We start from the raw sequence: 20,698 nt of genomic DNA, 5'->3' as shown, positions 1-20,698 counted from the left end.
ACAATTGTATTTGTCGATCAAATCAGAAGAACACGATCAGTTAGCTAAACTTCAAATGTGCATTAAGGAAATAAAAAGCTGGATGACCTGCAATTTTCTGATGTTAAACTCCAAAGGCCTCCGAAACTCAATAGCTAAAGATATTGTTACTCTGGATGATGTTATGTTGCCCTTCAGCACCACAGTAAGGAATCTGTGTTATTTTTGATCAGGATATGTCCTTCGAGTCTCAAACAAAACTAATGACAAGGACTGCATATTTTCACCTGCGTAATATCGCGAAAATTAGAAAGATTGTGTCTCAGAAAGAAGCAGAAAAACTTGTCCATGCATTTGTTACTTCTAGGCTGGACTATTGCAACTCCTTCTTATCAGGCTGCTCCAAAGAGTCTGTTAAGAGTCTCCAGTTGGTCCAAAATGTTGCAGCTCGTGTACTAACTAAAACAAATCGAAGAGAACATATTTCTCCTGTATAAGCTTTTTTGCACTGGCTACCTGTAAAATCTAGAATATAATTCATAATCCTTCTCCTTACCTACAAAGTTCTTATTGGTCAGACGCCGTCGTACCTTAAAGAGCTCATAGTACCGTATTACCCGACTAGATCGCTGCGCTCTGAGAATGCAGGGCTACTTGTCGTTCCTAGAATATCCAAAAGTAGAATAGGAGGCAGAGCCTTTAGCTACCAAGCTCCTCTCCTCTGGAACAAACTCCCAAGTGTTGTACGGGAGGCAGACACTGTCCCAATATTTAGGAGTAGGTTTAAAACTTTCCTTTTTGAAAAAGCTTACAGCTAGGGCTTATGAGCCCTTAGCTATGTTGTTATTTGTAAAGCTGATTTTGTTCTGCTTAATAATGCTGCTATAGGCCTAGTCTGCCGGGGGATAATACTTTTCCTGATACTCTGACCTTCTCTCCTCTCTGTCTGTAACATTGGTGGTGGTGCCTGCTGCCTTGGTCCTGTATGATGCTTCCTGCTACTACTATAACTATTAGTCATATATACTGTCACTAGTCTTATAAACTATAAAATTTGTAGCCATAAAAACACCATCAGTGGTATGTCTCGCTGTACCGTAGCTGCTATTGCGGCTACTCATTATTGATCATGTTTGCCATAATTATTATCATTGTCATATCTATCACCTTAGATGTGCTTGTTTCTACTATTCTGCTGTATTAACTGCCATAACATATGAGTCATATTCACATTACTATAGATATTATTATAGTTACTGTTGCTCTTTGGTTGGTTGCATCTCTGGAAGTGTGTCTGTCTCTCTGTCTTTTTGTCTGTTATAGGGAAGGTTTTAGTTAGCACTGTACTCTACGGGGAATTGTTACATTGTCATAGAGTGTGGTCTTTACCTACTCTGTAAAGTGTCCCGAGATAACTTTTGTTATGATTTGGCACTATAAATAAAATTGAATAGAAATTAGCTGCCCTGGCATCAGTAGAGATGCCTAGTCTGCCAATAGTGATGCCGATAGTATGATTTATTGTGCAAATATTATAAATAAAGGACCAGGATCAGTGGTGTTTCTGATGGCCGTGGATTAACAATGTTCTTCTTCAGTCTGCAGCTAACTGCAGAGTCAGAATGTAATAGGTTGTTGGGCTTGTCAATATTATTTATCAACTAGTAGTATTAACAGTGCGTTATTTATAATTAAACGTTTGCATGTGAGTGGCCACTGCACTCATCCACCTGTTTGCTGTCGTTATGGAGCGCCTGGCGTAAAGCTCCTTACTGTGGGCAGCCGGTGGCTGAGTGGTTAGAGCAGTCGCCCCATGTAAAGAGGCTGAAGGTCCTCGAGGCAGCAGCCACAGGTTTGCCCTTTGCTGCGTGTCTCCTGCCTCTCTCACGCCATTTCCTGTCTATAATACAGTTTTTCTCGATTGCTAAGACAAATTTCTTGAAAGCTTCTCTCCTTTTCTCTAAACTGTGGACACAAACCCCAATTTTCAAGCTACATTCACAAAATCTCAGACTCTTCTTGCAAAACCAAACTTTCACTTCAAAACGCATCAATCTGTGCCCAAAACTGAACTTTGTTGTCAAATCGTGCCCCAAGTCAATCAAAATTAAAAACACCTACTAAGCAGTCACTAAACACTACATAGAAAAATAGAAAACACAATGCTCAGGACATAAAGCTAAATGCATGTTGCAAAACAAAAAACCTCTGAATTTAGCACTTGTACACAAAGACAAAAAACAGAAATCGTATGCGTTTGCCACTTGTGTACATGTGCCACCTGTCCTCCCACCCCCATGTGGCAGTCTTTCAATTCTACAAAAAGAGAACATGCCGTTACAAAACATATACATGGAATACTAGGCCTACAGACAGTTAGACTAACCCTCCATTACAATACTACAGTACATTGGCACAGTGGAGTACTGAAACATATATTTACTTACAGTATATACTGTAATATGTCATACAGTAATTTGCTCTCAACATTTACATACTGTACTATAATGTCAAAAAAGATAATTACCTGTTCTCTTCTCTAAATTTTCAGATTATGGTGGACACAGTGAATCTACCGATGTTTGGTTGTACCCTTTATCCGGCCTCCCTCATGCTCATACCATGGACAAGAACATGGTCAATCACAGTAGCTCTGAGGCAGACGGACTTTGTCTAAATAAGCTGGGAGTAAAGCTTTTCATGACTAACATGTCTTACTTCCTGCGTCATCCATCTATCATCACTGCCAAGGACAAGAGACAAGAGGAACCAACGGAAAAGACAGACACAACACAGCTTATCATGAACGTCGAAGGAGGACCGCCATTGCAAAAGGAGAGCGCTGACCATGAGAGACACCGGAGCAAAGAGGAGACGTGTCCATCCCCCTCTACCTCCCCTTTCATTTCAAATGGGCGTGAAGATCCCTCCCCCACACCCCCCAAGCCTAAATCCAGGTCTCCATCCTTCTCCCTTCCTCAAGTAAGCCTTTCTCCCCCCTTATCCCCTTTGGAGTTCCGGGAGCTACTCCCACCCACTCCCCGCCCTACTCCTATTTTTACCCCCCTTGACCGACCTCAGCGATCCCCCCCTCAGCGTCATCTCAGTGGCACCGGGTTCAGCAGTAGACCACATTATCAGCTGGGCCCAAGGCTGCCTACGTCAAAGCTTGGCACCTTCTACATAACTGTTGTGACTACCAAGAGAGAGAACATTGGGAAACGTAGACACCCTGCTAACCTAAACAATCTCATTCCTATCCTCTCCAAATCAAAGTCAACATCAAAGCCTGTCAATAACACCATCAGGATGGGTCTGCTCAATGTTAGGTCTCTGAATAAGAAATCATTTTTAGTCAACGATTTTATTACTACGAATCCAAACTTGATTTTATGTTTTTAACTGAAACATGGCTGGAGCAATATAACAGTGCAAGCATTCTGATCGAGACAGCACCCCCCAACTATAACTTTATTGATGTATGTAGATCTGGGAAAAGGGGGGGAGGGGTTGCTGCTATATTTAAAAACATATTTCAGGGGAAACAGATGTCACTTGGTGATTTTACATCATTCGAATACCTGTGTGCTGTGTTCAAATGCTCTCCCAAAATTCTTCTGTTAATTATTTACAGGCCACCTAAATACTCAGCAAATTTTTTCGATGATTTTACCGAATTATTGTCTAGTATCTCCACTGACTTTGACTGCCTATTATAACTGGTGACTTTAATTTCCATATTGACGATTCGAATGGCAAGGGTGCAAAAGAACTTTTGACTATTTTAGATACATTTGAACTGACTCAACATGTGAAAGAGGCTACTCATTGTAAAGGACACACCCTGGACCTGATTATCACAAAAGGTCTCAATGTTTCTGATGTTCTTGTGACTGATCTTTTATTGTCTGATCACTTCTGTGTTTTCTTTAATATTTCTTTAATTCCGGAGACACAAACAGAATCAAAGAATGTCAAAAAGCGCTACATCAATGAACATGCTAATGTACTCTTTAAAAATGCCATCTCCTCGCTACCACCTCTAAACCCATGCCATGCTGATGATCTTGTAAACAACTTTAATTCCAAAATTGTGAATATCATAGATGTCATTGCACCGGTTACAGTTAAAACGATTTCTGGTAAGCAAAAGGCACCCTGGAGAAAAGTTGCTGTTGTAACAGCCAAGAGAAGAGAGTGCAGGAAGGCTGAACGAATCTGGCGAAATACAAAACTTCATATTCACCATGACATCTATAAAGAGAGGCTCCAGGCCTACAATTTAATCTTAAAAAGTGCTAGAGAAAAATTCTTCTCCAATATCATAAACAGCAACACTAATAAGGCCAAAACCCTATTTGCAACTGTCGACAGACTGACCAACCCCCCAACACAAATACCAACCGAACTCCATTCCACACAGAAATGCAATGAGTTTGCATTCTTTTATACTGATAAAATTGAAGGCATCAGACGTGCCATCAATATCTCAAACAAAAAAGTTGGATCACCACCCCGTTTAGGCCAAAATAACACAGCAATGATGGCAAGCTTTAATGCCATAGACTCTAAAACTCTAGTGGAAACAGTGACCGATCTAAAGCCAACCACCTGCTGTCTCGATGCTTTACCTACCAACTTCTTTAAGAATGTTTTTGACTGCCTATCAACAGACGTATTGCAAATAGTTAATAACTCTATTCAATCGGGCAATTTCCCAAAGGCCTTCAAAACTGCAGTCATTAAACCTCTTCTAAAAAAGCGGAGCCTAGATGCCTCTATTATCAACAACTACAGACCAATTTCAAATCTACCATTCATAAGTAAAATAATTGAGAAAGTTGTACTCCAACAACTAACTCACTTGTTGGCTTCTACTGGCTGCCACAACAACCTCCAGTCAGGATTTAGACCTTTTTTTGTCAGCTGTGGCATCATCAAGGCCCAGTGGTCTCTAACAATATTTCTAAACTGGGGGTATGTCTACCAGGGGTACTTAGGAGTACTGCAGGGGCTACATGAGATCTTTTTAAAATGTTAATTTAAAAGATATCAGTCATAATTGATTCCTAAAATAATTACAGGATAATAAGTTCAATAAAAATATAATTATAAGTTCAGTTAACCAAATTTTATATTTAACATTCCTATCTTCAATCCAATTGCTGACTGCCGTAAACTGTCAAATGTCACAACAAACGCAGTCACATTCACTATTACATTTGCCAGGATGCCAGTTTTGATATTAAATGAAAGTCAAAGTTGAAACGTAGCAGCAATACAGTTGAAAAAATGACAAAAATCAGTGAAGGACATGATGTTTATTACAGAAAAAAGACGCAGTTCAGTGCAATACAGTCTTAGTGTGCATGGTGATTTTTGAAAAATGATTTTTTTTTTGATTGATTCTTTTAAGTTATTAAGTTAATATTTTTCATGTTCAGGGGGTATGCGTCAACTGGACGTCTAAGTCTTGATGTCGTTTTTTCCTGATGTATTGTGTATGTGTTCAATTAAGTTTCATTTATAGTGTCAAACCATAACAAGTTATCTCAAGACACTTTACATATAGAGTAGGTCAAGATATTTATGATTTACAGAGACCCAACAATTCTCCCATGAGCAGCAACAAGTCACACTATCTTTAATAATAATAATAATAATTATAGTTATTATATACAGTACAGTTTGATGGCCGCCGGAAGAAAAGACTTCCTCCAGCTTTCAGTATTACACCGGGGGAGAATGAGTCTGTGGCTGAAGGTGCTTCTGCTGGAGGTCAGCAGCTGGCGGAGAGGGTGAGAGTTGTTGTCCAGGATGCTGTGCAGCTTAGACAGCATCCGCCTCTCAGACACCACCACCAAAGAGTCCAGTGTGACCCCCAGGACGGAGCCAGCCTTCCTGATGATCTTACTGATCCTCTTTGCGTCTGCTGCCCTCAGCCTGCTGCCCCAGCACACAACAGCAAAGAAGATGGCACTGGCTACCACTGACTGGTAGAACATCCTCAGCATGGTGTTACATACATTGAATGACCGGAGCCTCCTCAGGAAATAGAGACGACTCTGGCCCGTCTTTTAGACAGCCTCAGTGTTCTTGGACCAGTCCAGTTTGTTGTCCAGGTATACTCCAAGGTATTTGTAATCCTGGACAACATCCACAGTCACGCCGTTAATGGAGATGGGTGTGGGGGCAGATTTACTCCTGCGGAAATCCATCACTAGCTCCTTAGTCTTGGTGGCGTTTAGAATCAGGTGATTAGCTGCACACCAGTCGACGAAGGAGTCCACAACACCCCTGTATTCCTCCTCCTTTCCCTCACTGACACAGCCAACAATTGCAGAATCGTCAGCAAACTTCTGCAGGTGGCAGAACTCAGAGAGGAGCTGAAAGTCTGAGGTGTACAGGGTGAACAGAAATGGGGAAAGAACAGTTCCCTGTGGAGCTCCAGTACTGCTGACCCGTCAAGTAATCCGTAATCCAGGAAACCAGGGGCGGGTCCACCTGCATCGCCGTCAGCTTATGTCCCAGCAGAGCAGGCCGGATGGTATTGAACGCACTGGAGAAGTCCATGAACAAGATTCTCACTGTGGTTCCAGCTCTGTCAAGGTGGGTGCAGGCACGGTTGAGAAGGAAGATGATAGCGTCCTCCCCACCTAGACTTGGCTGGTAGGCAAACTGTAGAGGGTCCAGTGATGAGCTGACCAAGGGCCGAAGAAGTGAAAGAACCAGCCTCTCCAGGGACTTCATCAGGTGCGACGTCAGCGCCACCGGTCTGTAGTCTTCGGAGGCGCTGGGACGCACCTTCTTTGGTACTGGTACCAGGCAGGATGTCTTCCACAGAACAGGGACCTTCTCAAGACTCAGGCTGGGGTTGAAGATGTACTGCAGTACTCCACACAGCTGGGTTGCACATGCTTTTAGGACCCTCGGGCTGACACCGTCGGGACCTGCTGCCTTGCCTGCGCGGAGTCTGCACAACTCCTTCCTCACCTGCTCTGCGGTGAAGGTCTGTCTGCTCTGTGTGTTGGTGGGGGTTGAGAGAGGTGATGGCGGGGGGGGGGGGGGGGAGGGGGGGGGGACAGGTAGGGCAAAACCAGGAAGGAATTGAGGGGGAGGGGCGGGGTGTCAGCAGGACTGGAGGTTTGGAGGTGGATGGGTGTGGAGGAGCCGTGGGGGGGTGGTCCAGAGCCCTTTCATCAAATCTGTTGAAGAACAGATTCAGCTCATTGGCACGTTCAGTACCACCTCCCACTGTCTGGCTACCAGATGGTTTGTAGCCAGTGATGCTCCTCATGCCGCTCCACACATCCTTTAAATTGTTCTGCTGGAGTTTGTGCTCCAGCTTCCTCCTGTAGGTGTCTTTGCCCTGTTGAATCCTCTCCTTCAGCTCCCTCTGGACCTGCCTCATCCGCTCTCTGTCCCCTTCTCTGAAGGCCCTCTTCTTCTCATTCAGCAGGACCTTGATGTCTCTGGTGACCCACGGCTTGTTATTTGGGAAACAGCGTACAGTCACTGTAGGAACAACGCTGTCCACACAGAAATTGATATACTCTGTTATGCAGTCCGTGAGATCATCAAGGTCCTCCCCATGTGAATTACAGAGCAAATCCCAGTCTGTGAGTTCAAAGCAACCCTGTAAAGCTTCGTCAGTCTCCTGTGACCATCTCCTCACAGTCCTGGTGGTCACAGGAAGCCGCTGGACTTGGGGCTTATACAGGGGCTGCAGGTGGATGAGGTTGTGGTCTGATCTTCCAAGAGGAGGAAGGGCAGTGGAGCTGTAAGCCTCCTTAACATTAGCATACAGCAGGTCTTGTTTTCCCTGGTGGGACAGTCCACAAACTGCTTGAAAGTGGGCAGTGTTGCAGCCAGAGTGATGTGGTTGAAGTCCCCAGATATTGCAATGAATGCGTCTGGGTGCCGTGTCTGAAGGCCCGTGACGACGGTGTGGATGACGTCACTCGCGCGCGCCGCGTTTGCAGTCGGAGGAATGTAAACAACCAGAACGATCACGTGTGAAAACTCCCTCTGCAAATAATATGGCCGCAGACTCACGGCAAGCAGCTCAATGTCCGGGCTACACACACGCTCCTTTACAGTAACGTGTCCTGGATGACACCACTTGTTGTTAATAAGAATAGCAAGTCCCCCACCTTTCCTCTTGCCACTCTCACGGTGACTCCTGTTCGCCCGAACAGTCTGAAAGCCGTCCACAGTTACGTTAGAGTCTGGGATGTCCTCGTGGAGCCACGTCTCCGTGAAACACAGCACACTGCTCACACGATACATCCACTGAGTCTTCACCAGGCCCGCCAGCTCGTCCATCTTATTAGCCAGCGTAAAAGTAATTATGGTGGTAAATATGATAACTTGATTGTATTGTATGTTTTCTGTGTTTGCAATTCAATTCAATTCAATTCCATTTTTATTTATAGTGTCGAATCATAACAAAAGTTATCTCAGGACACTTTACAGAGTAGGTAAAGACCACACTCAATGACTTATTTATGATTTACATAGACCCAACAATTCCTCTGTAGAGTACGGTGGCAACGAAAACCTTCCCTTTAACAGGCAGGAACATCAGACAGACTCAGCTCTGTGGAGGACGGCCATCTGTCTTGACCGGTTGGGGAGGAAGAAAAGGAGAGAGAAAGAGAGAAAAGACACACAGATAGACAGAGAGAGACAGACAGACACACTTCAGTCCATGTTTCCTATATGTCTTGAGGTTGTTTTTTTAATTATTATTATAGACTCACAAGAAGGTCCATAGTATAACAAAGAACATAAATATTTATCTAACAAAGCCAGCATGTCACCCAATGTATCTTAAATGTAACATATTGTCTGCATAGTGTCAACACACTGGTTTTTAGTGGCAAATCAACTCTATTGCTATTTCTTTCCATCCCTCTTAATTTCATCTTGACAAGAACTTACCTGTCTGAATGTACACTTCGTATCTCTTTGCTTAATCTTTGAAAAAAACAGTGTGACGCCCAGAGGGGAGAGAGGAGGAAGTGGCAACATCATTTATGGGACACAATTCAACAGGCTTTGAGGCTAAGGTATCATTCCAATAAACACACAATGTTGCACTTAGCACTAGTAAATCAAATCCTGACTGGATTGTGCTGTGTGGTGTGTCTCTGTGTAATTACACAATTGGTATGAATTTGGGCTGCGCAAATCCACCAAGATAAACACGGGTATAATGTGGAAAGGAACACCATCCACGAGGAGACATCCAATAACCCAAGAGAAACAAATTAGCTTTAACCACAACAGGAAATAACAGGCTGTCCCACTCTAATCAGTAAGCGGTCTTTGTTGTACATAGTGCTTAAATCCATCAATTACAAAACATCAGAGATAGCAGCTGACTAACAGTCCATCTTATTCACCCTGACCTGCAGCTTACAGGTCATACAGCAAAATACAAAGGCACTGAAATAAACACAGTGACCCCTAAACCTGTCCCCATATTTGTCCATCAACCGACAGAAGAGGAAAGGCAGGGTTTCCCTCTTATGTCTGATTTGTGTAGGTGACGAGCCAGTCTGGAGGAAAGCATGTTAGGGTCACTTTCCTAGGGTTAGGGTGAGATAAACAAGGGTGTGCATGAAATGTACAGGAGAGAGGTTCATACAAGTAAAAGTGAAGTGTCCAAAATGGATTAATCCTCTGTTAAGTTTGTGTATAAGTCTCATAACAATATACCCAGTCAATTTTCACATTCCTTGAGTTCCGGTGGACATTTTAGTCTGATGGTGTTGCAGTACTGTAAGACAAATTAGCCAGTAGTGGTTGAGATACAGTATCGTCTTCTGGACCAAATTGTTGGTAGACTACCAAATTGACCAACATCTTAAGTCCCAGCATTAACAGACCAAATTAAACCAGGCCAAATGTTTCTCACCAATTATTCAAAAAAAGCCATATGCTAATCGGGCCATAGCCTGGATTTTATGAACGCAGAGGTCACAAGTGCAAATTACCCCAGCAGACCCCCTCCACCTGGGAAATAATAGAATAGCCACCAAGCAAGCACCGTATATAAAAAGGCGTACTATGTGACATTTTATTTAAGTGTTCAAATATACTTACATAAAATGTTATCTTCTCACAACATTGAATACATGTTGTTTCAAAGCCTACACTACCCTTCTAAATAGGATATTTTGGCATTTATTTTAAATAATTTAGTAGCCAAATTTCTCATAAAGTCAAATTGGATATTTTCCTCAACTCAGCTTAAAAGAACAACAACAAAATGAGTGTAATAGTAGAATGTAATCTCTTCTCTATGTCATTAAAAACTCCAAATCCCCAGAAATATTATGGACATGAAGTTGGAGTTCTTAATGGTAGTCCCTGATGCTTATTATTCATAAAATCGAGGAGGGGCAAGATTGGGATTGAGCCTACACAGAGACCAAAGGAGTGGATACCTGAGTGACAACAAATCATATCATCTAATCACAAAAGTGACTTTCTCAAGAGAGGAGGTTTCAAAAGTCTTGATATAGAATCTACAGATTAAAGTAAATGCTTCAGTAGCATTTCTCGTGCCTCTAACAAGCCTGGACTTGCAGATGTGTTAACTGTTAAACCAACCCAGATGCCAGAAAAAGAACATTGGAAAACCACAGATACATTCCACACAGAGTCGAGTGGCGATTGCTCTAAGACTGCAAGGGAAGCTCAGCTTCCCCTAAAATGTCACCAAAGAATACAATTTTAAAAAGTGGTGAAATATGTACTCCTGTGTGTACATTTCATTGACTAAATACGCGCTAGAAAGCCTTCATCTTTAGTTCAGAATCAGCTACTTATCACAGGTAACCGGAGCAACTTCCTTCTCATTCATCCCCACAGCACCACAGCGCTTTACACGGTTTCTTTCCTCAATGAGCAGCGGCAGCTGTGGAGCTTCTCCCCCCGTCACCATCACTCACACTCACAGGCGGTCACACTTCACAGTAGCCTGGCGCAGCAGCTCCAGCTGGGACGAGGCCGTTTAAGCAGCCTAGATCTGCTGCCATTTAGAGGACACTGGTCAAGTCCCTGGAAAAGACGCGTAGTTTGTCTGACGAGGTCACAGATAATTTTCTTGAAAAGGAACGAAAGGTAGAATTTACATATAAATAAACAAACACATTTATGACGTAGGCCGGAAAAATGAGCTTCCCCTCCTTGAAAGACCGGCAGCAGCAGGTTCAGTCTCAACGTATCTGAATTGCTGTAACCCATTCTCATTCCTTACTTGTCACGTATGGACCTCTTAGCGTCACTTTTTGAGCTCCACAGTCGCAGTTTTAAACACATGGTATGGCATTAAACAAAAACTATTAACATTCCTTAGGTTTAGGCATCGAAACTATTTTGTCAGGTTTAGGCAAAAAAATGACATGGTTGGGTTTAAGGGCCAAAACTACATGGTTAGATTTAGTAAAAGCTCATGGTTAAAATAAGTATGTCTGTTGCGTAATTTACTTTCACTTTCACATAGGATGGGACGTGGATGGCACAAAGTTAGATATGTGTGTGTGTGTGTGTGTGTGTGTGTGTGTGTGTGTGTGTGTGTGTGTGTGTGTGTGTGTGTGTGTGTTTGATGCAACCATTCACCCTGACCTCCACCCTAAAAGTTTTAGGCTTGTTATACTACGAGTATGTGATATGACTTCCGGAGCACTTGCTGTCAGTTGAAAGCCTGGTGCGTTTTGCTAAAGCGTACCAAAAACATTTCATATCAACATTTCTGTGGTTTGCAGAAATGTACAATGCCAAAAAAGTGTATGACGACTGGGCTGTGTCAAGCACATCATTTAAATACTTGGCTCTAGTTGGTTATTAACTCTCTCTCTCTTTACCTCTATGTTGAAGTCTACATGTCGAAGTGTTCTTTGGCAAGACACTGAACACCAAATTGCTCCCGAAGGCTGTGCTATCTGTTTGTGAATGCGCATGGTTAAATTAGATCCTGATGAAGAGGTGGCTCTTGCATGGCAACCTCTGCTATCAGTGTATGAATGTATGTTTGAATTGGCGAATGTGGAAAGTGTGTAAAAGTGCCTTATACTATATACTATCACTAGTCTTATAAACTATAAAATTTGTAGCCATAAAAACACCATCAGTGGCATGTCTCACTGTATCACAGCTGCTATTGCCGCTACTCATCATTGATCATGTTTGCCACCATAATTATTATCATCGTCATATTCTATCACCTTAGCTGTGCTTGTTTGTACTATTCTGCTGTATAAACTGCCATAACATGTAAGTCATATTCACATTACTATAGATATTATTATAGTTACTGTTACTTTTGTGGTTGCTTGCATCTCTGTAAGTGTGTCTCTGTCTGTCTTTGTGTCTGTCTGTGTCTCTCTATCTCTCTCCTTTTCTTCCTCCCCAACCATTGCAGACAGATGTCCGTCCTCCATAGAGCTCTGCCTGTTATAGGGAAGGTTTTCGTTGCCACCGTACTCTACAGGGGAATTGTTGGGTCTCTGTAAATCATAAATAAGTAATAGAGTGTGGTCTATACCTCCTCTGTAAAGTGTCCTGAGATAACTTTTGTTATGATTTAGAACTATAAATAAAATTGAATTGAATTGAATTACCTTGCTTTTTACAACTATACTAGCGCACAGCAAAGTCATTTATCAGTCCTGGTTACTCCTTCAGTGTCTGCCCTGACTGACAAGCCTGGTCTGTCTGACATTCCTGCCACAGGAAGGTTTTTTTTTGCCACTGCCACATTATTTAATTTTGTGTATTTGGTATAATTTGAAGTAGTATAGTAGAATAGTTTGAAGTATTTCAGTGCCTTAATTTTTTTATTTTTGTGATAATTAATGTTTGGAGCACTACAACAATTTTCACCAAAGGGGGCTTCGCCTCCCAGTGAGACGGCACGATAGCTGGAGTCGGCTCTTGTCTTTAAAGCTGCATTTATGGTTGAGACTTGATGAGATGGAGGCGATGGATGAGATGGATGAGATGGAGGCGATGGAGGCGATGGACGTGACGGGATTAACACACAAAGTCAATATAAAGACACGATTTTGAGTTGAAAATATTGAACATATCTTTATTTTTTGATTATGTATTTATTTTTATAATTTTTATTATATTTGTATTGTTTTGAATTTTTTGTGTTTCATTCTAATATTCAAATGTTTTTTGGGTGTGGTCGACACATGCACTTTTAATTTTTTATATTGTTTATATGTGAAATAAAAAGTAAACTAAACCCCATAAACTTTGATTCGCGTGATGCAGTGGTGTGACAGCCAATTAGCATTGAGATTGCTGTAAAGGAGGTGTTAGCGTAACTGTAGCTCTGCGTGATAACATCCATGGGGATTACCAAACTAGCCATCTGGCTCGCCGCAGCTCAATGAAGCTTGTCGCCGGTCAGATCTACGAGGAGAGCCATACACTTCACAAGCTCATTTCTGTTTTTTTACAAATTCAGATCCCTGGTTAGCACTAGCATATCTACTCATTTAGCACAACAGCAGAGTAGGGTATAGCTGAAGGCTGAGCTGGCAGGGCTAACGCTAACTGCTTCGATCTCGTTAGAGGCAGCTGCCCTTTCTCACGGCAATGTCTGACTGTAATAATAATTACGAGTAACGAAGATGCTGATGGGAAATATATCGGAGTAAAAGTGTACATTTGATTAAGGAAATTTAAAATTATGTATAAATTCTACTTAAGTACAGTAATTAAGTAGTCATACTAAGTTACAATACACACTTTCATTGCATTCTGAGGAAGGTTTAGGCGATATGAAAAGTTTATAATTGGTTGGCCAAGATAATGTTCCTTTACGTATCCACGGTAGCAGAACGATATTCAGTCATTCAACACCTGTTATGGTTTTTGCAGCATTCAGTCTCTATTTTCAGTGTTTCCCCTGTATACATTCTACAGCGGCGCACTGCATGAGTCCATGAAAGAAGCAACTGTCTGTGGTTAGTTAATGCATCTGTAATGACTGGAGGACAGTTGAATGTCTGTTATCTAAACTGCTAAAGTCAGTTGAACAGGTGAAGTAAAGATAACGTCGGTCGCCAACTGGTTACAAACCGGCTCGTTAACGATGCGCTAACGTGCTAATGTATTCTGTTAAAACAGATAAGTGATGCTGTTTTGCCTTTGTTGTGTTCTCAAGGTTTTCTCTGTTTACCATTTAATTTTAAATAAACATCATTGTGATCTTCTTGAACTACTAAAAATTGGATTTGTGTCCACACTCAGGTCAATGGAGCCTATTACAGCTCATAGTATGTATAAACACCATTTAGAATAAACAATCTAAAACACAAAGTAATAGAGCATTTTGCTCCACTGCAGTATTCCCATCAACTGTCAATGGAACAAGACAACCTGCATAAATAATCCTCATGCACCTACAGAGAATGGACATTAATCATGTACGGCATGCATCTGTTGCTTGGCTACATGGGGAATGGTTTATCTTAATGCTAAATGATTAGCCAGATATCCAAGTGGGCCACAGCATAACATGGAGTCAACCCCTGAAATAAACCTGTGCAGACATAATGTAGTGTTCTTCTTCTGTTCTATCTGTGGCTGCATGACAAATGGATACAATCAGGAGGATATGGGGTAACAGAAATATAATTTGGCTCACGTCAATATGTTTCTGGTATGAAAAGTATTTGACACAATTTGCTCTAATCTGCTGATATACCAGCCTCCATACTTGTGGTTTCAGGCTTTCAACTGATGAGCAACCTACCTGCAGGGACTGGCACCCTTTCAGCCACAAGAGCATTAGTGAGGTCCAACACTAATTTTGGGTGATTAGGCGTTGGATGTGCTTAAGATCAGGCCTCTGTGCAGACCATTCAAGTTCTTCCAGAAACTGGAAAATCATTGATGGACTGAGTTCAAAGATGGTTGTGATCCCAGCATGGGTACCAGAAGAAGGGGGCTAGGAAGTAGGGAGGACACAAACACACACAAACACACATTGGCTTCTGGTGTGTTAATGTCACTTGATATGTATCTTTCATGAAATCAAATAAACTCACTGCCTTATCCATCCATTGCAATGGACAGAAAAAAGAACCCCCTTTTTTTTTTATTGACAATTATTTATGCCAATGAGTGCCCCGGATGTGAACTGGCACCTCTTCAGTTACCAGTCCACCGTACTTGTTACATACTGGGATTTTAACAGGCAACCATCTGGTTTCCATGCAACGTCGCTACCCTGTGTCCTAGAAATGATGTATACATTTTACGAAATTGTTTTCCCAATTACATTGTGATAGCAACTCAGTCAGTGCCTGGATTATGTTTAGAGGCAATAATCCTATTAAGTAAATTATAATGTTAGAATAATGGTATTGGTAATGGATTCACAGGTTAACAGGAATTGGTCAGGTAAAAGGTACAAACAGGCAGGTACAAAATCAGGTTCAGGTTTCAGAGGCTGGAAAGCACAGGCATAATTTAGCTGCCTTGATGACTGGCTGACTGTGGAAAAGGGGCTAGTATAAATACTGACGGTGAATGGAGAATGGGAAACAGTTAAGCAGGTGGATGTGGTACTATAAAACTCATTCTGACACCATGTTGATTAGTTCCCAATATCCTTTATTTTATTCTATTAAATTCCAGTCTGCCAATCCCTAATAGTTTTCCTACATGAATAGTTGTGTGTCAGAATGATTCAGTGAGATCTCACATTGTATCTAGTAATCTATGACTTGTATGGCCAGCTTCTGTCAATCATTCGATTCAATTCAATTGGATTCAATTTTATTTATAGTGTCAAATCAGAACACAGGCTATCTCAAGACACTTTACATACACTGGAGATCAAAATTAGAGAACAAATTATAAATACTTGGCTGTGACTCAGTTGGTAGAGCGAGTCGGCCAATGTCCGAAGGGTCCCGATCCCCACCCTGGCCCACTTGTGGTCCAGGGTGGGGATGGTCGTTGATGGTCGTTGTGTCGTTGATGGTCGTTGTGTCCTTGCGCAAGACACTTCACCCACCTTGACTCGTGTGAATGTGTAAGACTGCTGTATGTTTGAGGAGGTGTGCTGAGGGGCCATAGGCGCTGATTAGCAGCCACGCTTCCATCAGTTTACCAACTCTGTGAATGAGTACTTGAGTACTGAGAAAGGCGCTATATATATCCAATCCATTACTTCCAATCCATTATTCTGAAATGTTGTTATGTTTTTATTGTTCAGAATTTGATAGAATATCCGCTGTGCCTATACCACTGCTGTACCAGCATATTTTTGGAATAACCAAGGCACTTAGCTTCAAGGAACTTCTTCACCTGTTTTACAGTCTGACAGGGGGCATAGTCTTGCATGAAAATTGCAGCTGATTGGGAGACAATTGCAGTGGAGGTATTGCATGTGGCTGAAGGAGGTTCACATAAACATTTGCATTCACCCGGCTATGTATGAAGAAAAGGAGAGAGAAGGAGACAGACCGAAAGATGGACAGAGAGAGACAAAGACAGACAGAGAGACAATCCCAGAGATGCAAGCAACCACAGAAGTAACCGTGACAATAATAATATCCATAGTAATATGACTAACAAGTTATGGCAGCTAATATGCCAGACTGATGTAAACAGTAAAAAACAACTACAGCTAAGGCGATAGAATATGATAATGATAGCAAATATGGTTACAAATATGATCAATGATGAGTAGTACAGCAGCGAACCGTGGGATCTGGCATTGGGCCGCCTGCACACACAATCAATGCCAGATTTGAGCTATATAAGCCACAATAAAATCATGTGCAAAATATGCCACAACTTAGGTCATCATTTTGAGTAAAGTTGGTCTAAATGACAGTGGTATAATAACCAGGTATGACAATGCCATAACAATGCAACATTAACAACCCAGCTTTGATTTGAGGTGAAGAAAAATCCTCAACAGAATTTGCAGTGCTGCTCATTCAGCTGACATCACCAAGTGTTTTAAACTCTCCTAGTGTTCAGGCAAGGTGAGCTGACTTCCAAATCCACTGTTAGCCCTGCCCAACGATTTATCCAAGGAAAGAAGCAGCAACTCCACCAACACAACCTGTTAGTTTTAGTGTCATCCACAGACAGCGTTGATACCTTTCGCTCTTGTTGTGGGAATTTTGTAATTCATAATCATAGTTTTGTCAGGTCAGACGCAGTTCAGGGTCTCCTCTGTCTAACCTTCTTAATGGATAACGCAAATGACTGCCTCATGATGGTATAATGGCATATTTGTGCATCTGTACTCTGTGTTAGAGACCTTGTGATGAGAGAAGTTCAGAATTTTCAGAATTGGAATGTCTGAGGCATGTTTTGTTTGGTCTAAAGACCTCACCCAACCAAGGCGTAGCTCGTTCTGGCTCTTCCTCAAAAAGACCCGAGCCCCAGTTGGATCTAGGTCATTCCTGCTAAACTCTGGGCTTTGTGAGGAGGCAGGGGTGAACGCATTTTTGTCTGCAGAGGAAAATGCTTTGTCAAAATAAACCACAGAGAAAAGGCTGATCCTGTTTGTTGATCTTTATTGAAGAACTCCATTTCCACAACAATGGGTATCAAGGAATCTCTTTGGTAGAGCGATGCATTTTTTTGTCCCGCCCACTATTAGCAACATTTCAAGATTCAAGATTCAAGAAGCTTTATTTATCCCGAGGGAAATTATTGTGTAACAGTTTCAATACAAAGGTGGGAAAGGATCAGAGTAACAATAAGCTAACATAATCAAATCAAAATAAAGCTAACGTAAAATAAATCAAACAATTAACTAAGTGTGACAGAGTGCAACAGGCATTGTGGTTAAGCGTAGGTATATACAATATACAACAATACGCAGCATGCAGTTTAGCAGCAGATTGAAATAAAATAAGTACAAACTAAATAAGTGAGAAGGAGCGATAAGTGATAACAGTGTTAAAAATGTAGCAGCATTTCCTACAGAACTAAGTGACAGTAAAGTACAGTGAAGTGTAGCAGCCTTTAGTTACAGTAAGGTACAGTGTAGCAGCATTTTACTGAGATACGTTACAGTAAGCCAAAGTGAAATGTAGCAGCACTTCCTACAGAACTAGGTTACAGTAAAGCACAGTGTAGCAGCAGCAAGTTACAGTACCACAAAATAAAGTGATGTAGTGGTGATATAAAGTGACAGTGTAAAGTGTAGCAGCAGTAGTTACAATACCACTAAATAAAGTGATGTAGTGGTGATATAAAGTGACAGTGAAATGTAGCAGCATTTCTTAATGAAGTAAGTGACAGTACAACTGTATAAAGTGGTGCAGTGATGATATAAAGTGACAAAGTGACATTTTCTCAGGACACAGTGTCTCCACTGTTCCTTACCTGACCGGGGGGAGATGAATTATAAAGTTTGATGGCCACCGGAAGAAAAGACTTCCTCCGGCGTTCAGTATTACACCGAGGGAGAATGAGTCTGTGGCTGAAGGTGCTTCTGCTGGAGGTCAGCAGATGGTGGAGAGGGTGAGAGTTGTTGTCCAGGATGCTGTGCAGTTTAGACAGCATCCTCCTCTCAGACACCACCACCAAAGAGTCCAGTTTGACCCCCAGGACGGAGCCAGCCTTCCTGATGATCTTACTGATTCTCTTGGCGTCTGCTGCCCTCAGTCCGCTGCCCCAGCACACAACATTAAAGAATATGGCACTGGCTACCACCGACTGATAGAACATCCTCAGCATGGTGTTACATTCATTGAATGACCGGAGCCTCCTCAGGAAATAGAGACGACTCTGGCCCTTCTTGTAGACAGCCTCAGTGTTCTTGGACCAGTCCAGTTTGTTAGCCAGGTATATAATCCTGGACAACATCCACAGTCACGCCGTTGATGGAGATGGGTGTGGGGGCAGATTTACTCCTGCGGAAATCCACCACTAGCTCCTTAGTCTTGGTGGCGTTTAGAATCAGGTGATTAGCTGCACACCAGTCGACAAAGGAGTCCACAACGCCCCTGTATTCCTCCTCTTTACCCTCACTGACACAGCCAACAATTGCAGAATCGTCAGCAAACTTCTGCAGATGGCAGGACTCAGAGAGGAGCTGAAAGTCTGAGGTGTACAGGGTGAACAGAATGGGGGAAAGAACAGTTCCCTGTGGAGCTTCAGTGCTGCTGACCACAGTGTCAGACACTCCGTCCTTCAGTCTGAAATACTGTGGTCTACCCGTCAAGTAATCCGTAATCCAGGAAACCAGGGGAGGGTCCACCTGCATCGCCGTCAGCTTACGTCCCAGCAGAGCAGGCCGGATGGTATTGAATGCACTGGAGAAGTCCATGAACAAGATTCTCACTGTGGTTCCCGGTCTGTCCAGGTGGGCGCAGGCACGGTTGAGCAGGAAGATGATAGCGTCCTCCACACCTAGTCTTGGCTGGTAGGCAAACTGTAGAGGGTCCAGTGATGAGCTGACCAGGGGCCGAGGAAGTGAAAGGACCAGCCTCTCCAGTGACTTCATTAGGTGCGACGTCAGCGCCACCGGTCTGTAGTTTTCGGAGGTGCTGGGACGCACCTTCTTTGGTACTGGTACCAGGCAGGATGTCTTCCACAGAACAGGGACTTTCTCAAGACTCAAGCTGAGGTTGTACATGTACTGCAGGACTCCACACAGCTGGATCGCACATGTTTTGAGGACCCGCGGGCTGACACCGTCGGGACCTGCTGCCTTGCCTGGGCGGAGTCTGCACAGCTCCTTCCTCACCTGCTCTGCAGTGAAGGTCTGTCTGCTGTGTGTGTTGGTGGGGGTGGAGAGAGGTGATGGCGGGGGGAAGGGGACAGGTAGGGCAAAATCAGGAAGGAATTGAGGGGGAGGGGGGGTGTCAGCAGGGCTGGAAGTTTGGAGGTGGATGGTTGTGGAGGAGCCGTGGGGGGGTGGTCCAGAGCCCTTTCGTCAAATCTGTTGAAGAACAGATTCAGCTCATTGGCACGTTCAGTACCACCTCCTACTGTCTGGCTACCAGATGGTTTGTAGCCAGTGATGCTCCTCATGCCGCTCCACACGTCCTTTAAATTGTTCTGCTGGAGTTTGTGCTCCAGCTTCCTCCTGTAGGTGTCTTTGCCCTGTTGGATCCTCTCCTTAAGCTCCCTCTGGACCTGCCTCATCTGTCCCCTTCTCTGAAGGCCCTCTTCTTCGCATTCAGTAGGACCTTGATGTCTCTGGTGACCCACGGCTTGTTATTTGGGAAACAGCGTACAGTCACTGTAGGAACAACGCTGTCCACACAGAAATTGATGTATCCTGTTATGCAGTCCGTGAGATCATCAAGGTTCTCTCCATGTGAATTACAGAGCAAATCCCAGTCTGTAAGTTCAAAGCAGCCCTGTAAAGCTTCATCAGTCTCCTTTGACCATCTCCTCACAGTCCTGGTGGTCACAGGAAGCTGCTGGACTTGGGGCTTATAAAGGGGCTGCAGGTGGATGAGGTTGTGGTCTGATCTTCCAAGAGGAGGAAGGGCAGTGGAGCTGTAAGCCTCCTTAACATTAGCATACAGCAGGTCCAGTGTCTTGTTTTCCCTGGTGGGACAGTCCACAAACTGCTTGAAAGTGGGCAGTGTTGCAGCCAGAGTGATGTGGTTGAAGTCCCCAGATATTGCAATGAATGCGTCTGAGTGCCGTGTCTGAAGGCCCGTGACAACGGTGTGGATGACGTCACTCGCGTGCGCTGCGT

This window comes from Echiichthys vipera (assembly GCF_963691815.1).
Source record: "Echiichthys vipera genome assembly, chromosome: 11".
NCBI classification, from domain to species: domain Eukaryota; kingdom Metazoa; phylum Chordata; class Actinopteri; order Perciformes; family Trachinidae; genus Echiichthys; species Echiichthys vipera.
Note: the sequence above shows the minus strand (reverse complement) of the source record.